Below are 23,400 nucleotides of genomic sequence, written 5' to 3'. Positions count from 1 at the left end.
TCACCATAGAGGGCTTCACCATCCGTGGTGCCCTATCTTGGACCTCACTCTATAGGAGTCAACTAAGGGTCACCACCACAAGGCATGGTGCGCACCACGACCTATGATGGCCTTCTTGGTAATCACCTTGTGCAAAAAATGTAGGTTTGTGAATTTTAATATTTTGATCCTCATTTTCCAACTTTCCAAATTTTAGGGTCTTACAATATCTCCCTTTTGAGAACATTCATCCTCAAATGGGACTCAAGCCTGTGAGAATGGAATAGCAATGGAACATAATAGCCAAAATGAATATAAAACATCTCGATAATGCATAAAAATGAAGTCTTTAATCTCAACTAAAAACAGAACTTTGAAACTCATATCATGAACATAAATGAATATGAAACCATGAAAACAACTGAAATGCATGACTTGGGTTGGTTAGATTATGAAGGAGCTAAATACCTCAACTAGAAACAGAAAGAAAGAGATGAGGCTATCGGGACATCATATCATCTTCTACCTCCTATCTAGCACCCTCAACTTCTTGATTCTTCCATAACACTTTAACTGAAGCTATTTCTTTGTTTCTAACATTCTGACTTGCCGGTCCAAGACCTCAACCGGAACCTCTTCATAAGAAAGACTCTTTTTGACCTCAATACTGTTCAATGGCACAATGGAGTTAGGATCATCTATAAACTTCCTCAATAAAGACAAATGAAACACCGGATGCACCGATTCCAAATCCGAAGAAAAATCTAACTCATAGGCCACCTTACCAATTCGACTCAATATCTGATATGGGACAACATAACGGCGACTTAACATTCCTTTTATTACAAAAATGCATCGCACCTATCAAGGGTGAAACTTTCAAGTAAACCCAATCATTAATTTCAAATTCAAGTTTCCTTTTCCTCACATCTAAATAGGACTTTTATCGGCTTGGGCCATTTTCAATATTTCTCTAACGAGTCTAACTTTCTCCATAGCCTCAAACACCAACTTTTGTACTATCAAAGAAACTTCAAATCGACCCAATTCAATGCTAAAGTAATAGTTGTTATTATAAGCAAACTCTATTAATGGAAAATTATCATACCAATTTCCCTTAAAATCAATCACACATGCTCTCAACATATACTATAATGTATGAATGGTGCATTCAATCTGACCATTCATTTGTGGGTGAAAAACAATCATAATCTTCACTTGGGTACCTTGACCCTTGTGGATGGCTCTCCAGAACTGACATGTAAAGTGAGTACCTCGATCAGAAAAAATTGATAATAGAACACCATGAAGCTTCACCAACTCTCGGACATACAATCTAGCATAATTCTTGGCTGAATATAAGGTCTTAACTGGGAGAAAATGAGCCAACTTAGTCATTCGGTCAACTATCACCCAAAAGGAATCATATTTTCTACGAGTACGAGGCAAACCAGTAACAAAGTCCATATTTACGAATTCCCACTTCGAATTAGGAATCTTAATGTCTTGAGCCAAACCTCTCAGTTTTTTGATGCTAAACTTTCACTTGTTGACAATTGGAAAACTTAGACAAAAATACTACAATATCCCTTTTCATGCCATTCTGCCAATATACTTCTCTCAAATCCCGGTACATCTTTGTGGAACCGGGATAAATACAATACCATAAACTATAAGCCTCGGCAAATATCATATTTCTCAAGCCATTAATATTCGGCACACATAATCGGCCTTGATACCTCAAAACACCATCTCCCCTTGGGAGAAAGCCTCAATGGATTTTTTGGTAACCACTTTCTTTAATTCAACCAAAGCGGGTTAATCATCTTGATTTGCCTTTACATCTGCCATAAGAGATGATTCAGAATTATTCTATATAATAATACCACCATCTTTTGAATCAACCAGTCTAACACCCAAATGGTTGAGCCTATGAATATCCCGAACTAAATCTCTCTTTTCATCCTCAATATAAGCAACACAGTTCATGGACAATCTACTAAGAGCGTTGGCAACCACATTTTCCTTACAAAGATGGTATAGTACACTCATGTCATAATCCTTCCACAATTCAAGCAACCTTCTTTATCAAAGATTAAAGTCCTTTTGAGTGAACACATATTGCAAACTCTTTTGATTGGTGAAAATAACTATATGGACACCATAGAGATAGTGTCTCCACAGCTTCAAAGAAAATACCACCGCCGCTAACTACAAGTCATGGGTTTGGTAATTCTTCTCATGCACCTTGAGTTACCTTGAAGTATAAGCTATCACTTTGCTATTTTTCATTAGCACATAACAAAGACCAACTCTTGAAGCATCATAAGATACAAATAACCCATCGGAATCTTTTGATTAAGTCAACACTGGAGTAGAGATAAGTCTATCCGTCAATTCTTGAAAACACTTCTCACATGCTTCGAACCTTTGGAACTTCACCTTTTTTTCGTCAAAGCAGTCAACGGTGATGCAATGGAAGAGAAACATTCCATAAATCATCTATAATAACCAGCTAAGCCCAAGAAACTCCAAATAACAGAAGAATTCAACGGTCTAGGAAAATTCTTAACTGCCTCGGTCTTCTTTGTATCAACAGTAATTCGACTCCAAAAACAATGTGACCAAGTCAAGCAACTAACCTTATCCAAAGATTACATTTGCTAAACTTTGCATATAATTGATGGTACTTGAGAATTTGCAACACAAACCTCAAATGATTGGAGTTCTCTTCCTGACTCCGTGAGTAAATCAAAATATCATAAATAAAGACGATCACAAATATATCCAAATATTGCCTAAATACCCTGTTCATCAAATCCATGAAAGTTCAGGGGCATTTGTTAGTCCAAAATACAACCAAAAATTCAAAATAACCATCTCGAGTTCTAAAAGCCATCTTTAGAATGTGATACTCCCTCACTCAGAGTTGATGATAACCCAATAGAAGTCAATCTTTGAAAAGTAAATAACCCCTTGAACTACATCGAACATGTCAACGATACTTAGGATGGGATATTTATTCTTAATCGTGACCTTGTTCAATTTTTCTTTCTATACACATTCCGAGTGAAACATCTTTATTCCTAACAAACAGCACAGGAGCATCCTAAGGTGAAATGATTGGTCTTATAAACCCCTTATCTAACAAATCCTTCATTTTCTCTTTCAACTCCTTATGTTCCGCCGGAGCCATACGGTAAGGAGTAATAGATATAGGTTGTGTATCGGGATAGAAATTAATACCAAAGTCTATTTTCCTTTCGAGAGGAACACCTGGGAGGTCTTTAGGAAAAACTTTTAGAAACTCATTAACAACTAAAATTGACACATGAGTAGGAGTCTCGGAGTTAGTATCTCTAACCCAAACTAGATGGTAGATGCAACCCTTGGAAATCATTTTCTGTGCGATAAGACATTAAACGAATAAACCCTTAACCACTAAATCATTACTCTTCCATTCAAGAATAAGCTCATTAGGAAACTGAAACTTGAGTTTACAGATTCTACAATCAATGGAAGAATAAGAGGCACATAACCAATCCATACAAACAATAATGTTAAAATCGATCATACCAAGTTCAACAATATCACAAGGGATAACTTTGTGCAAAACTGACACAAGACAATTTTTATAGGCACTTTCAGCCATAACCGACTCACCTACAGGAGTATAAATGACAAAAGTCTCACTCAATATTTCAGGGCTAACATCAATCCTCATAGCGATGTAACGAGTAACAAAAGACAAATATGCACCTAGATCAAGGAAGGAATAAACATCATAATGAAAGACCCATAACATATCGATACCCAAATTGAAACTCTCCACCACTTCTTGTCTACCATGAAGAGCATAGAACCGATTTTTGCATTGACCACCCATACGTTGTGCTTGGGAACCTTGTGTATCTTGTCCACCTTGAGTAACTTTTCCTTGAGGACATCCTTCTCTACCCTTGTTGCTAACATTAGGGCACTCAGATTGCCTATTTCCCATTTCTCCACATCCAAAACAAGTACCCGCTTCCATCAAACATCTCCCTCCATGGTTCTTCCCTCATTTTGTATACTTGGGAAATAAAGGGCTAGTAGCATTCAAACCTCCTCCTTGGGAATTAGGGTATGACACCCTATCATTAACGAACTTCCTTTCAGAACCTTGGCCTTATTGAGAACGACTACTACCACCACCGGACATAGCATTTTAGAACCCTCCTTCATACTAGGCTCTCTTAGAATCTCTCATTCTTATCTCTTTAAGTTTCTCTCCCTCAATTTATTCAGAAAAATCTATAAGTTGATATATGTCTATTGTTTTGATAAGCATGGCGATACGGTATTCTTGAGCAACTAAGTCTGATACCCTCGATATGAATTGACTCATTCGGGTATGTGGATTGGCAATAAATAAAGGATCATACTTGGAGAGCTTAGTAAACTAGAGGGCATAGTCCCTCATCCCCATGTTACCTTCTCGATGATTGATGAACTCCAACACCTTGGCTTCCCTTATCTCAAAAAGGAAAAAGCAATCATAGAAATCAACTTCAAAGGCTTCCCATTCAATAAGACCTTCGTCTACTTCTCCAAATTTCATTAAGTATACCAAACTTGAGCAACACACCTGAGTTAGTAAGAATGTCAACTCTATTTTCTCTTCTGACGACACCCTTATAATGGTCACTATCTTATAAACCTTATCAATAAATTCTTGAGAATCCTCATAAACTTTTGAGAAATGAAACTCTAGAAGGTTCATCATTGAAAAATACCTTACTCTTGAAGTCAGAGTAGGAACATTAGGAGGAGACAAAAACCCTTGGTTAGCCTCTAGTTGGCATAACATAGAAATAGCGGTCTGGAACTATGCATTGATCACTTGCTAAGGTAGGGGAACATTTTCTTGATGAGCCGGAGGGGCTTGTACTTCATTAGCATTGTTCCCCCTTGGAAAAGGTGTTATCCTTGGAGGCATTTTCTAAACTTCACAAAAGAAGATTGTTAGGGAAAGGAAATCTTAGGGTCAACTCTATAGCATGACATAGACCACGAAAGAAGTGAGAATTTTGTAAAATGCCTTCTATCCTCCTATCTATAGTTGTGGCGTTGTTCATAATAATGAATAAAACTCTATAAGACATGGAATATTGGACACCCTAGGACATCTTAAACATTATGCTCTAATACCAAGTTTGTCATGACTAGACATAGGGCCTATCCATGATACAGTGATTAAAATCCCAAAGGTCTCTAACCAAGCCTCTTAAAATATCATAAAGCATACATAAGGTAAAGTAAGTGCAGAAAATATCATAAGAAGGAGTCTAAATTATAAATCCTAAAGAGTAGGAGAATCTGACCACATAGACTCTAAACATATGTCCAACAAAATGCCTCTACTACATGGAAATAGTTGGGGCAAACACATGTCTCTGGCTAACCCTCAACTTGAAAAAAACAAATACTTTTGAAAGAAAAAAGGAGTAAATAATATCTAGTCCTCGATGGATGAGGACTCATCAAAACTTCGCCAGATAAAGCTCTACTAGTCACGCTCAAGAATATGATCCTCAACCCCTATAATATGAAATAATGTAGGCAACAAATATGCATTAGTATGTTTGAATTTACTAAGTATGAGGGTATGAAATGTAATAAAAATCATAGGACACAATGATCAAGTAAAGTACATGGTAAGATAAGCTAAGTAAAGTCATGAGAGAATTATAGTGATCAAAACATTTGAAAAAAATTGTTGAAATCATAAAAGTACATAAGAAGTCATACATATATGGTATAGAACCATAACCGACAATAAGACCATGCGAGCTATAATATGGAATCCCGATGTCACCACATACAACAGAAAAAAGGGAAATCTACTTGCCAAGGTAGACTCTACCCTACTAGGCGGGTTATATCATATGATATATGTAGATCTACTAGCTAGGCCATGAAGCAACTTATGGAGGCACGTACTTTCAAAGACTTGAGGCTGCTACTAAGGCTTTTTGTAGGGCCCTCACCTCAAGTCCACTCGGTACTAAGTCAAATCCCACAGAATACATAACATAGTAATCATACTTAGCATATATCATAATTTGTTCATAAACTTCATAATTAATAGAATAGCTCATTCCATAATATATTTGCAATGTGGGTATTGTCCTTTAATCATTACAAATCATACATGCATAATTCATGTCATTAGGTCCTAGGTCACTACATAGGGCCCTAAGTCACCTTACTTCATAACTTGTAAGAAATTCATATCCTAAACATATGTGTAGGTCATAATCATAAGTGATACTTGAATCTATAAAAAAAAACTCATATACATAGTCAATTTCAATGAAAATCATGATAATACCTTTAAATCATTGGATTCAGAATCATACTTCATAATATCATCATTGAAAATAGGCTTCATGATGGGATATCATAATTCAACCTAAAAATCATGTAATTCATGAATAAACATACTTATAATGATCATATATAATGAGTAAAAATATAATTAAAATAACCCAATGTAATTCATCAATTAGGGTTACAAACCTAGTTGAAATTCATGAGATTTTGAATGAAAACCTTGGGACTCCATTGGTGAAAGGGACCAATGGATCAATACCTACATACGTTGATAAAATTTGACCTTAGAATTAAAATAGGAGATTTTTTCTTGAAGAAACCCTAGCCAAGATTGATAAAAAAGATGAATCCTTGAATGAACCTTGAGAGAGAAGTCTTAAAGTTTATTGGGAATTAATAAGGGAAAAGAATAGGTTTAAGAGTATTTAGGATATTTTCATAACGAATCTAGTCCCAAAAATTTCCATATAAATTAATAAAAGAATATCAAAATGACCAACTTACTCCTCATTAAAATGTAATAGGGACTTATCATGGAGGACCCATCATAATCTGTGATGCTTATCACGAACTGTGGTGGTGTCTGTGATGTTGGACATGGAAATTGGAAATCTGAGGTTGTTGGAAAAGGTTTTAGAACTTCCTCAACAGAATATTTCATGGTCTATGGAGTGAATTACATCATGCAGGTTCTGTAGGATGACCTGCAGGAGTGACCACAATGGAGACCACCAGTTTTTTGAAGAGCTACACAACCCATGGTGGTCAGTTGTGGTCCTAACCTTGGAATCTTATTCTGAGGTCTCAAGGAGAGGGTCATCACGTAGGGCTTCAAGGCCTGTGGTGCCCTGTCATAGACCTCACTATGCAGTAGTGAACCTTTGGGACACCAACACGAGGCGTGGTGCACACCACGACCCGTGATGGCCTTCGTTGTCATTACTTTGTGCCAAAATTACAAGTTTCTGAATTTTTATGTGTTGATCCTTATTTTTTGACTTTCCAATTTCTGGGGTATTACAGTCTTATATGTAGGTTAAAGGTCCTATACCACACCAGTGTTTGTTGAATTATGAGTTCTTATTGTAGTTATGAGGTTTGATGCATTGACTAATGAGATTAATGTTTTAATGTTTTCATGACTTTATTCATGGTTTAAAGATATTGGTCATGTATAAAATGATTCGTATTCTTTATGTCGTATATTTATTATTCACGCATCTTTACACATAATTAGTGCATTCCATGTACTAATGATTACCTTTTGCCTACATTTTATTAAAATATAGGGTCCGATGATCACGTTCATCCTCCTCCAGCTCGTGGCTAGAGTTAGCACTATTGTACTGGTGGTGAGTCCTCAAGTTCTAAGGACGAGACATTTTACTTCTTATAAGTTTATGAATTCTTGTACCTTTTATATTGGGTGATCTAGGAGATTGTCTTATGCCTCCATCTAGACTAGTAGAGGTATGGTAAATATTCATCGAGTTTATGTTCTCTGTTATTTTGCATTTTGAGCTTTATGTTCTATATAAATATTATGCTTCCATATCTTTGATCCTTGCTTATTTATTTTATTTACCTTATGTTTTCTCTTGAATGTTATGCTAAGAAACTTGGTTGGGGTCCTTCGGGATTATGATCATCGTGTTATAGCTAGGCCCTAGGTCGGTCATGATAGAATGTTTGTCAGACCAAAGAAAATAACAAGGAGGTCATAATGACCGTATAGGGTTCTTAAGGTTGTCTTCGGGATTTCACTTTCTCTCACTTTCAATTGATGATAGCCTAATCTAATGTCTATCTTACAGAAATAAGTGGCACCATAAAGTTGGTTGAACAGTTCATTGATTCTGAGAAGAGGTAACTTATTCTTTATGGTGACCTTATTCAACTAACACTAATCAGTGCACATTCGAAGGGAGGCATTTTTAATTTGCACGAATAGGTTAAGAGCTCCCCAAGGTCAGACACTCAACCTAATAGATCCCTTATCAAAAATGTCTTTCAACTGTTCTTTTAACTCGGTTGGAGCCATTATATATGGAAGAGTTGAGATACCTTGAATATAGGTAAGGATATATATTCTAAGTCCATATTCTGAGGGCTTCCAGTTAAATCATCAGGAAAGACATTAGGAAACTCATTTATGATTCAAACTGACTGTATGGATGGTGTCTTCACATAATCATCTCTAACTCGAACAATGTCATAGATGTAACCCCTTGGAAACTAACTTTCTGTCCTTAAGGTATGAAATGAAATGACCCTTAGGCATGGTTGGACTACCCTTTCACTCAATAACTGGCTCATTAGGAAACTGAAATTTGACAACGCGAGTTCTACAATTGACTAAGGCATAACAAGCATAAAACCAGTCTATTCCTAGAATTATATGAAAATCTACCATATCTAACTCCACTAAGATGGTTGTGGTCTCTTTCTGATAGATAAAAACTTTATGATCTTTATAAACTCTTTTTGGTAAAAAGGCTAACCAACAGAAATAAAAATAGTGAAGGGATCTAAAAGAAGTTGGAACAAATCCCTAACTTCATAGTTATATATAAAGTCATGAAGGACAAGGTTGCACCCAGATCAAGTAAGGCATAAATATCATGGGAAAGAACTTTAAGGATACCATTGATGATATCTGGTGAGTTCTCCAGATCTTGGAAGTTGGCCATATCATACTGACAGTTTGAACCTCCGCCTGCCCGTAAAGTGGTACCTCTTTGAGAAACTCTATCTAATAGTGCCGCTAAAGAAGAACGGACCTTGTTGCCTCAATTACCTTGTCTTTCCAATGGGAAGCCTCTCATATAGTGATGCATCTAACAATATGTGTAACAACCACTAGTTCAATCATAACACTCTCCCAAATGCAGTCTATGACACTTACCATAAGGCAACTTACATGAAAAATCTTGTGCCACACTCCCTTGAGACTGAGAACTTTGGGCTCTGAATTTCAGGTTACTTTGTGATCTTTGGTTATTCATGTTATTCATTATCAGTGCACTTGTTGATGATGGTGCATTCCAAAAAAAGCTCCTATAAAATAATGATCGGTTTTCATTACCACTCTTTTGGTTGTTAGTTTCATTACATGCAGACCTTGATTTCATATGTTGGTGTTCTTCCCTATATTTCTTCTTATCCTCATCAGCCTATTGTGTATACACTATGATTAAGGTAGTCTTGCACTCTTTCTTCACATGTTGCCCAAGCTAGAGAAAAACTTCCTCATCTTTGATCTCACATCAGGAACCATCTATGGAGTATACCTAGACATCTTGATGAACTTAAGGTTGTACTCCTTTACTTTCAACCCCTCTTATTTCAGATTCACAAACTCTTTAACCTTTGCTTCCCTCAACTTTCAGGGAATGAACTAGTCTAGGAATGCCCTCTCGAACTAATCTCAAATATCAGGCTCAACATCCTCACCATGACTCTCCTCTCACTAGTTATACATGTCACGACCTGACCTGGTGCCTAATTATAACACGGTGGTTGAAACCCCAAAGGGATCCAGCCAAGCCTCTTAACATATCATAAAGAATACATAAGGTAAAATAAATTGGAAACAACATAAGAGAGCCTAAACTATGAATTGCAAAAATGAATGTACTTGACAACATGGACTCGAAACCATTTGTCAAACTAATGGGTCTACTCATGAAAATGGGTGGGGGCTAAGACATATACGTAGCTCACTCTCAAATAAAATTATAATGAAGTTTTTACAATAGAACAAAGTCATAACTCATCTTCGATAAAATGAGGACTCACTAACACTTGGCCGATCGGAAATGCTTCTAGCCACATAAATGAGTGTTATCCTCAACTCATACATTATTAGACAATATAGACAACAATATATGTGAGTACATTTGAATGTACCAAGTATATGTGCATGACATGCTACATAAATTATAATAAGCAATGATCAAGAATATACACAATAAAGGAGATTGATAAAGTCATGAGGGCAACATGATGATTAATGCATTTAAAGGAATTAGTTGAAAATCAAAAAATAAAATGATGAGCATATACATATGTGGGATAGGAACCATAATGGATAATAAGATCACGTGAGCTATAATATGGAATCTCGTTGTCTCCCCATTCATCGAAGAAAAAGGGGAATCTACTTGTCAAGGTAGACTCTACCCCGCTAGGTGGATTATGTAGGTATGATATATGTGAATCTACTAGCTAAGAAATGAAAGCAACCTATGGTGGCACGTAGTTTAAGGGATAAGAGGTGCTACTAAGTCTTTTGGTAGGGCCTCAATCTCAGCTCTTCTTGGTGCTAATTCAAATCCCACTAAATACATACATAGCATTGAAATCATAATGAACATATATCGTAGGCATGATCATAGATTTGAAATTCATAGAGTAGCTCATTTCGTAACATAATTTCAATATTAGAAATCGCCTTTCATCATTACAAATCAAACTTGCATAATTCTTAGCATGAGGTTCTAGGTCACCATATAGGGCCCTAAGTCACCATTCCTTAATAACATGCATGAATATCATAATTTTATCATAATTAAAATCCATAGTCATGATTCATACTTGAATTTAGAAGAAAAACTTGAATAAATAATCAATTTAAATGGAAACCATTGAATACTTGAAATCATTGAACTTCAAACTCATACCTCATGTAATTCATCATAGAAAATAGCTTCATGCATGGGCAATCATAATTAAACTTAAAATCATATAATTTACGTAGAAACACACTTATAATAATCATTAGTAATGATTAAAAACATAATAGAAACAACTCAATATGATTCATCAAAATTAAAGTTTAAAATTAATATGATTTTAAAAGATTTTTGAAATAAACCTTGGACTACATGAGTAGAAGGGACTCATGATTCAATCCACACATACCTTGATTGAAGTTGGACTTTAATTTGAGAAAGAAGCCTGATCTTGAAGAAACCCTAACCAAAGCTTGATGATCTCTTGAGGAACCTTGGAAAAGAAGTCTAGAATTTGTTTGAGGAAATAATGAGATAATAAAATGGTTTAGAAGTATTTAGGAGATAATACTTAATGAATCTATCCCTTAAAAACTTCAACATATTATTAGAATGTAGGGAAAATATAAAACTACCCCTCATTAAATTCTTAGATTTGTAATTACTAATGGACTCCTGCGAGTCGTAAGAGTTATGACGAGTTGTTATTATGACTCATCATGCAGGTGTTGGAAAATCTTGAAAATCAAGCCTCTAAAATTACTTCTATGAGTTGTGATTATGAATTATCATTAGAGTTATGAGTCAACAAATTGACTCATCTTGTAGGTTTGAAAACCTTCAAGTTTAGAGGGTCTTTGACATTTCTGTGCGACTCATTTCTATAAGTCGTAATCTTCTATAGAACCTGTTCTTTTGAGTTGTAGGTGAAGTCCCGCGGTTCAGTAGTTGCAGATGTTCAAATCCTTCTCTACGAATGGTGTCTACAAATAATAGACTTCCTTACGAGTCATCAAATTAGTCGTAGACCTTCCTTATTCACTGATTGAAGTTCCCATCCCTAGACTCACTTTCACGAGTCATTTCTATGACTCTTAAAGATCCCTATAAGTTGTAGGCACACTCATAAACCATAGGACATCCCAAAATTTCCTTGAACTCATTCTCTTGATTTTTCATCTTACGCGATGTTACAATATCTTTTCCTTGGGAACATTCGCCCTTGAATGAGATTCAACTAGTATTTAAAAGGCAAGGAATGAGGACTAGCAACCCAACATGAACATTATGACACATAGAAAAACATAGTCCATGAGATTTTATAAACTTATCATAAATCATGACTTTTATGAACATGATGAATCATATGCATGTCTTATCATACATATGAAAGATATACAAAACTGAAATGTAGAAGTTTTAATCGAATAGATCATGAACAAGTTTGTACCTTAGGCTTGAGTGAAATAAAAGAGATATTTATAACGCTTTAGCATGTCCTCTTTTGCTTCCCATGTATCAGTCTCTACTTGATTTCTCCATAACACCTTGACGGACTCAACATCTTTATTCCTTAATTATTTTACTTGCCGATCTAAGATTTCCACTGGAACCTCCTCATAAGTCAAATTCTCTTCAGCGTTCATAGTTTCCAATGGCACAATAGAGTTTGGATCACCCACGAACTTTCTCAACATCGATACATGAAATATCGAAAGAACCATAGCCAATCAAATGGAAAGTCTAGCTCATATGCCACATTACCAATACACTTCAATTTTTTATAGGGTCCAACATATCTAGGACTCAATTTTCCTTTCTTACCAAAATGCATTACACCTTTCATAGGTGAAACCTTTAAATATACCCAATTATTTACATCAAATACAAGCTCTCTTTTTCTAATATGCAAATAACACTTTTGACGACTTTGATCCGTATTTATTCTTTCTCTTATAAGCCTTACTTTCTCCATTGCATCAACTACCAAATTAGAACTGATCAATGCCATCTCATCCACTTCAAACCATCCCACCGGAGATCTATATCTTCTCTTATATAAGGCTTCAAAAGGAGCTATTCGGATACTACAGTGATAACTATTATTGTAGGAAAACTCAATCAATGGAAAATGCTTATTCCACCTTCCTTTCAAATCAATCATACATGCCCTTAACATATCTTCCAGAGTTTGAATTGTTCTTTTAGCTTGTCTATTAGTTTGAGGATGGAAAGTGGTACTTAGCTTAACTTTTGTACCAAGACCCTTTTTGAATGATTTCCAAAAATGTGAAGTGAATTGAGCACCTATATCAGATGTAATAGACAAAGGAACACCATGAATCTTCACACATTTGCGAGTACAGCTTAGCATAGTCTTATACACCATAGGAAGTCTTAATTGGTAGAAAATGTGCCGAAGCAGTCATTCTTTCCACAACAACCCAGATAGAATCATATTTCCTTCTAATATAAGGAAAACCTACTATAAATTCCATATTCGCATCTTCCCACTTTCAATAGGAATTTCAATCTCTTGAGCTAAAACTCCCAATTTTGATACTCAACTTTCACTTGTTGGTAATAGGAAACTTATTCACAAACTCCGCTATGTACTTTGTCATGCTAATTTACTAATACACTTCCCTCAAATAACAATATATCTTGGTGGATTCTGGATGAATTGAAAATCGAGAACTATGGGACTCGCTCATTATCAATTCCCTTAGTTCATCCACATTAGGCACACACAAATAACCTTGGTGACGTAGTACCCCATCTCCCCTTAGGAAGGAAGTCTCAATGCCTTTTCAACAACCGACTTCTTCCATTCAACCAACACTAGATCAATATCTTATTTGGGCTTAACATCGCCAGAAGAGATGATTTTGAGCCATTATGTACAAGAACACCTCCATCATCAGAGTCAACAAAATGCACCCCTAAACGTGCCAGAGTATGGACATTTTTAACCAAATCCCTCTTACCTTCCTCAACATATGCAAAACTATCCATGGACAAAATGATTAAGAGCATCGACTATAACATTTATCTTACTCAGATTGTACATCACACTCATATCATAATCCTTTAGAAGTTCAAGCCATTTTCTTTTTCTAAGGTTTAAGTCCCTTTGGATAAACACATATTACAAGATTTTTTGGTCAGTAAACACATCAACATGCACCCCATAAAGATAATGACTCCAAATTTTTAAGGCAAACACAACCGCCGCAAGTTCAGGATCATGGGTTGGATAATTTCATTCATGCACTTTAAGTTGCCTAGAAGCATATGGTATTAACTTACCATGTTGAATCAAAACACAACCTAAACCAACATGTGAGGCATCATAACAAACAACAAACAATCTGAACCTTCAGGCAATGTCAAAATAGGTACTGATGTAAGACGATCTTTTAATATATAGAAACTCTTCTCATACTTTTCCAACTACTAAAATTTCAGCTTCTTTTTAGTCAACTTAGTCAAAGGTGAAGCAATAGACGAAAACCCTTCAACAAACCTTCTATAGTATCCGGCCAAGCCCAAAAAGTTTCTAATGTCTGAAGGAGATAATGGTTTAGGCCAATTCTGTACCACCTCCATTTTCTTTGGATCAACTTTAATCCCATTGCCAGATACCACATGGCCAAGAAATGCAACTTCCCTTAGCCAAAATTCACAATTATTAAATTTGGCAAATATTTCTTATCCCTCAATATTGGCAACACAATTCTCAAGTGACCTATATGATCCTTCTCATTCTGAGAGTAAATTAAAATATCATCAATAAATACCACAACAAACATATCCAAGTATGGATTGAAAATATGATTTATCAAGTTTATGAAAATAGAGGGAGCATTGTTCAACCCAAATGACATAACTAAAAATACAAAATGACCATACCTAGATGTCGTCTTAGGAATATAAGACTCCCGTACCCTTAGTTGATGATAAGCGGAACGGACATCAATCTTTGAGAAGTAACTTGCCCCTTTATATTTGGTCAAAAAAATCATCTATCCTCAAAAATTGGGTAGTTGTTCTTTACGGTGACCTTATTCAATTGCTGGTAATCTATACACATTCGGAGTGACCCATCTTTCTTCCTAAAAAATAATACGGTAGCACCCTATGGTGAAATACTTGGCCTTATAAACCCCTTATCCAACAAATCCTTCAATTTCTCTTTCAACTCCTTATGTTCCACCGGACCTATATAGTAAAGAGGAATAGAAATACATTAAGTATCGGGAAGGATATCTATGCCAAAGATGATTCGCCTTTCTGGAGAAATGTCGGGCAAATCATCAAAAAATACATCAGGAAGCTCATTAGCTATAAGGAATGACTCAAGAGTAGAAGTTTTGGAATCAACATCCTAACTCGCATAATCTGATAAATGCACCCTTTCGAAATCATTTTTCGGGCCTTAAGATATGAGATGAATCAAACTTTAACCACAAAATCATTACCCTTCAATTCATGAGCAGGCTCATTAGAAAATTGAAACTTGACCCTACGAGTTCTATAATGAATAGATTCATAAGCGGCATGTAACCAATCCATACCAAGAATGATGTCAAAATAGGCCATGTCCAGTTCAGCAAGATCAAATGAAATAACATTATGTAAGATCGACATGGGACAGTTTTTATAAACTCTCTTGGCTAATACTGAATAATCAACAGGAGTATAAATCGAAAATGGTTCTAATAACACTTTGGGACATAAATCAAATCTCATAGCAAGGTAAGGTGTAACAAAAGATATGTTGGCACCCGATTCAAGCAATGCATAAATATCAAAGTTAAAGACACGTAACATACCTGTCCACATCTTGCCTAGCATGAAGATTATAAAATCGGTTATTGCATTGGCCACCCTTAGGTTGAGCTTGGCGACTTTTTGCACTTTTCCACATTATAGATGACCAATGTCACCTTTGTTGGCAACATAAGGGCAATTGGATTGCTTATGGCCCATCTTGCCACATCCATAACAAGCACATGTTCCAAATAAGCTACTAGCATTCACACCTCCTCCTCATTGAACCTTAGGGTATGCATCCTATCCTTAACAAACTTCTTTCCAAACCTTGTCCTTATTGAAAATGGCCACTACCACTACCACTGGTCCTAGTATTGAAGAACCCACCTTCATACCGGTCCTTCTTAAAATCCCTCATTCTCGTCTCCTTAAGCTTTTATCCTTCAATTTGTTCATTGAAAGTTATGAGGCGATACATGTCCATTTCTTTAATAATCATAGTGGTATAACATTCCTTTGACACCAACTCGGACACCCCTGATATGAATTGACTCATTCGGGCATGTGGATCGACAACCAATGAAGGAGCATACTTGTATAGGTTAGTAAACTTGAGGTCATAGTCCCTTATTCCCAATGTACCTTTTAAAAGATTAATGAACTCCAACACTTTATCTTTCCTTAGCTCAAAAGGGAAAAAATGATCAAGAAATTCAATCTTGAAGGCTTGAATTCATCTACCCTCTCCAACTTCCATTGAGTGTACCACACTTGAGCAACACTCTTGAGTTGGTAAGCCACCAAATTCACTTTCTCCTCCAAATTCACCCCCATGATACTTACTATTTTATAGACCTCAAAAAACTCTTGGGGGTCATCATCGACTTTTGAAGCATGGAATGAGAGAGGGTTCATTCGTGCAGACTCTCTCACTCTTGAGGCTGGAGTAGCTCCAACCCGTTGGTTGGATACTAGTTGGGCTAGCATGGTGAAAGTGGTCTAAAACTCCGCATGTGTTACTTACTTGGGCAAAGGGCCATTGCCTTGAGGAGCAAGAGGATCTTGGGTTTCGTTAGCATTGTTCCCCCTTGTCAACGATGGCCTTCTTGGAGATATTTCTAAAAATCATAAAGGACAAATTTTAGGGAAAAGATGTTTTAGAACACACTCTATTACACGACATAGATCATGAAAAAAGTAAGGATTCCTAAATATTCTTATATCCTCCTATTCATAGAGGTGGCACATTTCACATCCATGAAAAAGACTCTATGTGAGATGGCATATTGGACACCTTAAGACATCTTAAACCTTTTGCTCTGATACAAAGTTTGTCACAACCTGACCTAGGGCATAGTCATAACACGGTGATCGAAATCCCAAAGGGATCCAACCAAGCCTCTTAGTTGAAAATTAGAAAATAACATGATGAGCATATACATATATAGGATAGAAACCATAAATGAAATAATATCGTGCGAGCTATAACATAAAATCCTATTGTCTCCCCATGCAATGAAGAAAAAGTGGAATCTACTTTCCAAGGTAGAGTCTACCCTTCTAGGTGGGTCATGTACATATGCTATATGTGGATCCACTAGTTAAGCAATGAAGACAACCTACAGTGGCACATAGTTTAAGGGAAAAGAGGCCCCCACCTTAACCCCGCTTGGTGCTATGTCAAATCCCACTGAATACATACATAGCATAGAAATCATAATGAAAATATATCATAGACATGATCATAGGTTTGAAATTCATAGAGAGTCTCAATTCATAACATAATTCTTAGCATGAGGTTCCTAGTTTACCACATCGAGCCCTAAGTCACCATTCTTTCATAACTTGCATGAATATCATAATTTGATCATAATTTAAATCCATAGTCATGATTCATACTTGAATTTAGAAGAAAAACTTGAATGCATAATCAATTTGATTGAAAACTATACAATACATGAAATCATTGAACTTCATACTTATACCTCATGTAATTCATCATAGAAAATAGTTTAATGTATGGGCAATTATAATTTGACTTAAAATCACATAATTTACATAGAAACATACTCATAATGACCATTAGTAATGATTAAAAATGTAAATAAAATAGTCCAACATAATTCATCAAAATTAAAGTTTAAAAGTAATGTGATTTCATAAGATTTTTGAAATATACCTTGGACTCCATGAGTCGAAGGGACACATGAATCAATACACACATACCTTGATTGAAATTGGACTTAAATTTGAGAAAGAGAACCTTATCTTGAAGAAACCCTAACCAAAACTTGATGATCTCTTGAGGAACCTTGGGAGAGAAGTCAAGAATTTGGTTGGGGAAATAATGAGATAATAAAAGGTATTAGGAGTATTTAGGACATAATAATTAATGAATCTAGTCCTTACAACTATCCACATACATTATTAGAATATAGAAAAAATACCAAACTACCTCTCATTAAATTTTGAGATTTGGACTTACGAATGGACTCCCACGAGTCGTAAGAGTTATGAAAGGTCATCATTATGACTTGTACTATTGGTGTTGGAAAATCCTAAAAATCAATCCTCTGAAGTTACTTCTATGATTCGTGATTATGACTCATCGTTGGAGTTACGAGCCATCAAATTAGCTCTTCTAGCAAGTCTAAAATCTTGTAAGTTTAGAGGGTCTCTGACGTTTATAAATGACTCATTTCTTCGTGTCGTAATCTTCTCTAAGATTAATCCTGTTGAGTTGTAGATGAAGTCTTGAGGCTCAGTAATTTCAGGTATTTAAACCCTGCACTATGAATGGTTTCTACTAATCGTAGACTTCCTTACGAGTCATCAAATGATTCATAGACTTTCCTTCTTCACTGATCAAAGTTCCTAGCTCCAGAATCACTTTCACGAGTCATTTTTATGACTCGTAACGATCCCTATGAGTCATAGGGACACTCCTAAACTGAAGGACTTCCCAAAATTTCCTTGAATTCATTTTCGCTCGCCTTTTCATCTTATGAGGTCTTACAGTATCAAACATTAGCCAAATCTTATAAAAGATAAGAAACTCAACTCCCTCAATTTTTGTCGCATGCATGGCTTTAAGGATCTTCATCATTTCATCAATGAAGTTCTGGGGATCCTCCTCAACCTTGGGCCCAGTGAAGACTGATGAATTTATCCTCTAGAAGTCTCTAATCCTTGTAGCACTCGAAGGCTCTTGGGAGCTAAAGCTAGTGAGAGAAGTGTTTTGACAACCTAACTAGGAAGCCATCAACTGAGTGTATAATGATAGATCCTCCAAACTCCGCCTCAAAGATAAGGGTAGGTTGGGCAGTAAGTTTCAGTGGAACTTATTCAGTTCCATTGTTATTCTCCTGCGTAGCTACTAAGCTCTGTTCCTTTTCTACATTCCAAATAGTGGAGGCATAGTAGTCGGTGCGATTTCAGTGTTAGCGATACTCCTTGACTAATAATGTGTTTTAGAGGCATAATCTGAAAACGTGAATACACACGAGTTAGAAGAAGCTTTAATAGAGTAAAACTCTATCACACAAATTTAGAGTATGAAACAACTAAGACTATTCCTAAAGTCTTGCATCCTCCTCATTATTAATGTCGGGCATTTCACACCGATAAGGAGAACTCTACTAGACTAAGCTTCATAGAAGTCTTAGGACTCTTAAATGTTTTCTCTGATATCAAGTTTGTCACTCCCCGAGTCTACAACCTATGCATGGTAGCACTCAAAAACCATTGTTGGTCCCAAGTGAACCCTTGTGCTGGCTTACTACTCAGCAAAAAACTCAACTCAGGTACAATTATTTAATAAGATGGGAAATCAAGTACAAGTATATCACTTCCCAAATATTAGTCTAAACATACTCTGAATTATATATATATATCAAGTTTTCAAAACACAATTAATGAAACTTTAGTCTGACTCTCTACTCTTTCTATGAATCTTCTAAATATTAATATAGGTAGCGATATAGGCCCACGACTACCTCAAAAGGGCTAATATATACTGACTTTATGAAAAGAAAAAGAGTTCCTCCAAAAGCAACGAGGTCTCACCAAAAGCTAGATGAAAAGTGATATTTAATGATGCACCTGTTATGTATCTCTAACATATGTATGTACATAATAAAGTGATGCAGCGTCAAAAGACATTAGTACATAGAATGTATATTATGTAAGATAGCTGAAAGGAAACACACTTAGTGAATACTCAAGTCAAATGAATACTGGAAATATATGATTGAAAGTAAAGGATGCAAGTGTAATGAAAACTTCACAACTTTACAATAAAATAAGATAAATAATAAAACTTAAAATAATATAGTATTTTGCCATAGTTAGGAGTTTCTCTAACTAGCAACCATCACAATGAGCATCATGATGATACAACGTACTTCTCACATTGCTAGAGTTTTCCATTACCTTGCCAAGATAAGGGACGGAAACCCAACTCATGGATTCATATAAAATTCCATATCAGGGACTTAAGTGAGGAGTAACTCAAACTAGCAGCACCATCCTATTCTATGTTGACTACATAATTTATGGGGTTTGAGTGATCTATACACTTACCTAAATCGATGTTCAACACTACTCTCAAAAATATGCAGTAATACTCGTATACTCAAATTAGTAAAATTACTCAAAATATATCTCATTTAGTCTCATTGGACTTTACTTTTGATAAGCTCAAACTCATTTCTCATCTCTTATACTTTCTCTTAAAAATCAAAATACAATTATGACTACTCGTGTTTCCTCAAACTCTTTCTCAAAAATATCATTTATGCTCAATAGTCTAACTCATTTAGACTTAGTAAAATCATGGAAAATCAATATAAAGTATTATAGCTCAAGGAATATAACAAACTCAAAACTCTTTTATTAATCAATACATGAAAATATATCATTCTTCAACTCAAAAATAATGCATAGTAAAAAAAATTTAAATATTAAACTAGGGTTCATGTGAATGTAAGCATGAAAAATAACTTCAGCAATTGAATTATGGGAATAATTGCAATATCAATAATATGTATAAAACTTAACAAAAGATATATAACTCACTCGAAAACTCAATATAAAAGGATTAACTCAATTGAACTTAAAATAATGGAATTTACATGTAAGGTGTGAGGACGGACTGAGTCCAATGCTACAGTTAGCCTTACAATCTTGAAGAATGAGGTTCTTGGAGAAACATGAAGAACACATTGACTATGCTTGAACCGTAGCTTCTTCTCCTCTCCAATCGTTTCTCCAAATATTCTAAGTGTTAATGAGGGGACAATGGCATGTAGGGTACTGATAAGGGGTCTAATTTAGTCCTAAAACATCAGGATTTAAGCTTGGAAAGAATGGAAAAAGACCACACTACCCCTTCTTAATATTGTCTCTAGGCCATTTATGGGTCATCTTATGGACCATAGGAACTCCTACGGGTCATATAAGACCCCTCGTGAAAGTTGGGGTTCTAAAATTGGACTTACTAGATTTGTAAGGTGGGTCTACGGACCCCTTCTACGGGTCGTAGACCCTTCTACGAGGCATGGAATTTAGTCGTATGGTTGAACTGAGTCATAGGGTTGAACTTAGTCATACGATTGAACTTAGTCATAGGGTCACCCTTTTATAGGCCATAGACCCTAGTTGTGGAAGATGGTGCACATTCCAGTACCTACTGGAATAATGTTGGTTGTACAAGTCATTTTCATGGGTTGTAGACCCTTCTATGGTTCATGGGAAAGGCTCGTAGGGTAGTCCATGAGACTGGGCCATAGGATCACTTCTATGGAACTTCCTACGGTTCGTAGAAACTTCTACGAGCCGTAGAAGCCATTCGTAGAAAGAGTAGCATTAAACTCAAATTTCATAATTTTTGGGGGGCCAACGAATCCAACTTATGACCCATAAACCCTTTTATGGTTCGTTGGTACCCTTCGTGGCCCAATTGATAGTGGACTTTTCTCACTTCCTTAGTGCTCTTAGGGACTGATCTAAGTTAGAATATTTTGGGTGTTACAAGATACTCTATGCTCAATATTAAATAGTAATTAATAATTCCTCCATGTTTTTCTTTATGCATAGATTATTTTTCGAGGGGTGTATTTGAACTGGGTAAAATAAAATTAAAAAATAGGGTCAGATATTTTTTTTCATTTTTAGGAGTAATAGGGGAGAAAGATAAGAAAGACTCCTTTTAACTTGTTGATACTATCATATTTAGGCATGAACTTGAGTATTACTTTCCTGAGAATGTTTGTATGTTAAAAAAATAGTAAACTTTCTGACACATATGCTTAAGATATCGATTTTGTATATGGCCTATTCTTAGTTTATAGTTCACAATGAGCATGTCTATCCTGAGAGTAGAATTTATCTATCTTGACTAAGACTTGGGAAAGGAGATGTCAGCTTTTTCTTACATCTATTCGATATTTTACATCTTATTTAGAACCTACCCTGTAAGTTATTGAAGTGAAATAATAAGTATTTCTCTATTTAGAAGATGATAACAGATTTTCTTTGATATGTTTGTAAAATTTTAGCCTTTTCAGATATTGTTATCACTAGTTAGCCCCTTGAGCTTGTGGCCTTTCGAACATTAGCTAAATATTTTTATTGACCAATTTGTTGAATTCCTAATTTTTGCACTTTTCCTCCTTTAGCACTGTAGCATAGACTGTGATAAAATTGTCAAGCCTTAAAAAAATAATGGTTGAGTGTAATGCTGACCAATAATAGTTACAAAGTAATAAAAATGCCTTCATTGAAACAATGTTACAAGAAAAGAAGTTCTTCAAAAAAAATGTGAAACATTCTCGATATGTGGAAAATAATTGATGAATAGAGAGCTAAAAAATAATGAAAATAATGGGTGTTGAATTCTCAAAGTGCAAAGTGTTTAGGAAAGTTTAATTCACTATTATATAGTTGTCCTACCTATCCCTAAACCAACATTACAATCTATTTAAGTCCTATTTAATTCTATTCGAGCACACTTAAATAGTAGAGATATACATTATAGGCAAACTTATGGTTCCTTGTGCATATATATGAATTTCATTATGAATGTGAGAATTGTTCTTTGATATTGTTTCTTTAAATTACATTTGATTCTTTAATTTAAGTGTGTTGACTATCTTCTTCAGAGGGCACTTGTTTTATGAAAAATGGGTGATGTTATTAGCTTTGTTTATCAGTAGGTGAGGAAATTTAAATTAGATGAGTTAGAGTCCATCTTTGAGGTTAGGATCTTAGAAGTTTGTTGTTCAATTGAGTGATTTGCATATCATTCATGATGATCAAGACGTGTACTCATGTTGTGAATTGCTAGTGGTTTAATTGTTTTCATAAACCAAATTAGTGATATTCCTAGGATTGATTTACAAAGATGAGTTTTAGTGCTTACTCGAGGACAAGCAAGATTCTAAGTGTGGGGTGGTGATGTTAGATCAAAAATACATATATTTAGCCATTCTTTACCTTACATGATAGTAATTTAATTGTCTTTTGAGTATTTATTATGTTACTCTATGCTTAATAATATACTTTTAATGTATAGGAATAATATGTGAAGATAAAGAAAGTTGGAGCTAATTCAGAGTAATCGAGCAAGAAAATCATCACAATGGGGAGTAAATATTTGGATGTGTAAAATCATTATTTTCCCATGATTAGACGACATGAATGATACTAGTAGAATTAAATTTGAAAGCATGAGACAATCCACCTGACAGCATGTGAA

Source organism: Solanum dulcamara, chromosome 1, assembly GCF_947179165.1.
Source record: "Solanum dulcamara chromosome 1, daSolDulc1.2, whole genome shotgun sequence".
Taxonomy (NCBI): Eukaryota; Viridiplantae; Streptophyta; class Magnoliopsida; order Solanales; family Solanaceae; genus Solanum; species Solanum dulcamara.
Note: the sequence above shows the minus strand (reverse complement) of the source record.